We start from the raw sequence: 4616 nt of genomic DNA on the forward strand, positions 1-4616 counted from the left end.
ACTGGATTCTTTATGAAATTGTTTTCAAGATTTATTTATTTATTTATTTACTGGAAAAGCAGAGTTACAGAAAGAGAGGGAGAGACAGAAATAGAGAGATTGATTTTCCATCCACTGGTTCACTCCCCAGATGGCTGCAATGGCCAGTGCTGAGCTCAGGCTGAAGCCAGGAACCAGGAGCTTCATCCGAGTCTCTGACATGGGTACAGGGGCCCAAGCACTTGGGCTATTCTCTGTTGCTATTTCTAGGCCATTAGCAAGGAGCTGGATCAGCAGTGGAGCAGGCAGGATGCTATCTGGTGCCCATATGGGATGCTTTACCCACTTTGGCACAATGCTGGCCCCAATCAACCAAACAATCCATGAAATTGTGTGTCCTTTATGAATCTCCTTTCTGGAAGGCCAGATCCCCTTAAGTCCCTGTATTCTTGTCTGTCCGTCTCCTTGATTTCTTTGACATGATGCTTCATGGAACAGCGTTGGGAGCACCCTTGTCATGCTGATGTTTTTTCTTGGCACGTCTGTGTCCTTCTAAAATTGGCACTCAGGCTGTGCACATGGTAGACCTCGGACAGGAGTCCTCTGAGAAGCAGGGAGGGTGAGACAGCTCTCCATTTGATCCGTGGCTTCCTTTAGTTCTTAAAAAGACATGATCTTTCTTGGAATCTGTACACTTGACAGTTCTGTCAACGTGGGATGTTTATGTTGCAGATGAACAGACAAGCAGCATTTGAAAGGAATTTATTGGTGTATTTACTGGGCTGATGGTAGAGGGTAGCAGTGCCTTCAAGGGAGGCTGAATGCAAAGGCTCAGACCCTTGAACTGGGGAGCCAGCCTTTGATTTGCATGGGCTCCAGACACCCCAGTCTTTTTCACACATGTGACGTTGAACCCCATCTCTTCCCATCCTGAATGCTTTGGGACTACGTGTGCAGGGCCTACTCTTTATTCCCAGGCAGTCGCCTATTAGTCCCCAGCCCTGGTGTTGCCATCTTACCTCTCAGCCTCCCTAATTGAAAGTAGGGTCATCTTCAAATCTGATTGACATGCCAGCAAACCAGTGATGCTGCAGCAGGCAGGGTCAAGGACAGAGCCAACAGCACGCCTCAGACACTGCTGCCGGGGTTGACATCCCGTTTCCTTTGAATCTGGATGAGTGTTTCTAGCATTTCAAGAATGCTAACCTGCAGGGTGGTCTCCGCAGAGGCCTGTGGGCAGAAATGTTGAGATAGTTCTACATGCCATCACCCTTCTTGAAAGCTCACCATACTTGTAAGCATACAAAAAAAATAGAGTTTTCCAGACATGTTTGTCATTGAATTCTTTTGTCTCCTGTCATGTCCCACCTAGGAGTAACCTGTGAATAAATACTCCAGCGTGCACCGTTTGAAACAGGCTCAGGTGGGTGCTCAGTCAGGTAACACTCCATCCGGTTGTGTTATGAGCCAGCCCCGATTCCTCTTTAAACACATGGAGAGGATGGCAGACAACACGAAGTACTTGTCTGAACAACCCCCCCCCCCCCCGCCTTTTTTTTTTCAGAGATTTATTTATTTATTTGAAAGCCAGAGTTACAGAGAGACAGAGGCAGAGAAAGAGAGAAGTCTACCATCCGCCTGGTTCACTCCCTAAATGGCCGTAATGACTGGAGCTACACCAATCCGAGGCCAGGAGCCAGGAGCCAGGACCTGCTTCTGGGTCTCCCACGTGGGTGCAGAGACTCAAGGACTTAGGCCATCGTCTACTGCTTTCCCAGGGCATAGTAGAGAGCTGGAATGGAAGTGGAGCAGGACTCGAACCAGTGCCCATAAGGGATTCTGGCACTGCAGGCGGCGGCTTTACCTGCTACACTGGCCCCTGAAACCCATTTTATCTTGCCAACTTAGCACCTGTTCAGAAGGGAGATTTATCTTTCATTGACCACTGTGAGGGCTTCAGAAAGTTCATGGGAAATGGAATGCTAAGTTTATTTTGGTGCAGAAAAATTTGAATTCTGCACATAGTTTTTTCATAGTACACATTTTCCATGACTTTTTTTTTATGTATTTACCTATGGTTGCTCTTTCGTAACTTTACTAAGTGGAAGTGGGTGCTTTTCAGGTGTTCTGTTAAGGAGAGCCCCGGTACACTTGTAGGCTCAGGAGATGCCAAATCCAGGGAGTAGTCTGTGATCATTCACAGCAATGATAGCAATTCAGATACAATCAGAGTGGCCCCGGTTGCAGAGTTTTTACTTTGTGGCAGGTCCATCTCCTGGAGCAGCTCTTGAAGCCTTATAGGACCCAGTGGAAGGGCAGGTGCAGTTACTCTCTTGTCGTGGTTGGCGAGCCTGGGGAATGCAGAAGTTGGAAACATTACCTGAAGGGATGCAGCTAACAGGAAGTGGAGCCCACGTGTTGTATAAATGCACTGCGTTTCTGTTCCATTCACAGCCACGCAGTCATCAGGCTAAGTGTCGGCTTTGGGTCTGGCACAGTGTTTGGTGAAATTAAAGACGCCAGTAAGAGAGACAGGGCCCTTGACCTTAAGAAACTGATTTTGTTTGGGGGAACTTGGTAGTTGTACAAGGAGCGTATTTACTTAGGAGGCGGAAGCAAGGACTTGAAGTTAAGGAGCTGGGGCAGACGTTGAGCGTGCTTACATCCGTGCTGGAGCGCCTGGGGCGGAGTCCCTGCTCCGCTTCCTCTCCAGCTGCCTGTTAACGCACATCCCAGGAAGCTGCAGCTGATGGCTCAAGTACTAGGGTTCCTGCTGCCCCCCATGTCAGGGACCTGAATGTAGTTCCACACTTCCGGCTTTGGCCTGGCTGTTGGGGGCACTCGGGGAGTGAACTGGCAGATTGAAGATTGAGTCTCTCTCAAATAGGGTGAAAATAAACTTTAAAAGCACATGACAGCAAATGTCACCTAAGTGGCATGGGCTGTTGCATCCAAGGCCAGCTCGGGCCTCGACAGCTGAGTGACGGATGTGTCCATCACACTCTGCCTCCGTGTACATCCTCACAAACCTCTGAGTCTCCGTGTTCCCCTGTGTGACCTCCACATGTCCCCAGGGGCAACCGCTAACCTCCTGGCTCCTCGGTTCTGGCTCTGTGGTGAGCTCCCGGCTGCCGTCCCCAGCCCTTGGAGGTGACCTAGTTTGAGTGCAATGCAGGCTTTTTAGTCCCATCTTCAATAGGCTGAGCTGGCAGCTTGTCAGGAGACTTATGTCACCTTGTGATTGCATGTGTTCCCTCCGGGCCCTGCTCCGTGTTAGTAAACATCCCCAGCTTGCAGCCCAGGGGGTGTGGGAGCCAAGGGACGTGACCTGCTGGGAGGAGCGGCAGAGGCCTTGCTTCCCCCGTGGCCCCGGCTGTGCTTTTCCCAACGTTCTGCCTCCTGCTTCTCTTCATGGCCCTGTACCTGAGGCTGGGTGGGAGGGTGCAGCTGTGCGCTGGGGGTCCTCTGGGGCTGGCTGTGTGTGGGGTGGATTGGGCCCTCTCCTGGGGGCTGCAGCAGCATCCGGACTCCTACACCATGACCGCCTTCCGCGCGGTGAGCTGCAGCCCTGAGTGTGGATGGTTTGGCTCACGCGCCGAGGTTTTGGCTCCTATGCCTGTGAGGAATAGTAATTCTGTGAGCTCACTGCCTCGGCAGTGGCTCTGGGGACTCTCAGGCCCTCTGGCCCTGTTGGAGTAGGGTCAGAGGTTTCGAGCGGTGAAAGGGGTGCTCGCCCATCCAGCCTTGCCTTGCCTGGGGCCACTCCAGCTCACCCTCGGAGGCCTGGTCAGTTCTCTGATCCCCTCCAAGGACTGCTTCTGTAGAAGGCCAAGTTCAGGTTTGCACAAACCCCTGGAACACATGCCTTGGTTAGCGCACTCTCTGTCCCTTCCTCTGAGCAGGTGGAAGCATGGAGTGTAGCGTGCAAGTTTCATCCCACATTTCCCCACTGGAATCCCTGCTTTTGCTGAATGTATGTTTTCCGAGACTGAGCAGCCTGAGGCAGCCACTGCGTCATTTTTTCAGCCTTTCCTCCCTCTGGTTGATGAGTTCATTCACTTCATTCACTCAACCATCTGTTTGCTCAAACACTGAGCGTTTGTTGAGAGCTTCATTGCCGGGCACTGGGTGAACACAGCAGACTGTGCCCCACCCCCATGACATTGATCCTTCATGGGGGAGACAAACAGGTGTCAGACAGAAATCTGGGGCCCCGCCCCCCAACTGGGACCCTCCACCCCCACCCCGCGGTGGGAATAGTCAGGGTGCTGTGATGGAGAAGCAAGGGGGACGAGGGCGAAAGAGGGTTTTCAGATGGGCCTGAGATGGTGGTGTTGGGATTAGCAGGTGGCGAGTCAGCAGGTCTCTGAGTGCTCCCTGCAGAGGGTTGGCAGCTGTATGGGGTCCGTGGCAGAAGTGAGCTTGGCAAACGTTCCTTAACTAGAACGTATGGAGTTTGGGGCTAGTCTGTCTGGGCTGTTGATGTTTGCCTGTCTGTACTCAAAGTTATGTGTGTGACATACCCAGCAGGGCCCTTGGGGGAAGCGTGTCACTGAACCAGCTACTTGACTTCTGAAAACCTGAGCCCAGGGGTGAGAGGTGGACAAGACAGAGAGAGCAGCAGTCACCCCTACAGT

The sequence above is a fragment of the Oryctolagus cuniculus genome, chromosome 6 (genome assembly GCF_964237555.1).
Source record: "Oryctolagus cuniculus chromosome 6, mOryCun1.1, whole genome shotgun sequence".
NCBI lineage: Eukaryota > Metazoa > Chordata > Mammalia > Lagomorpha > Leporidae > Oryctolagus > Oryctolagus cuniculus.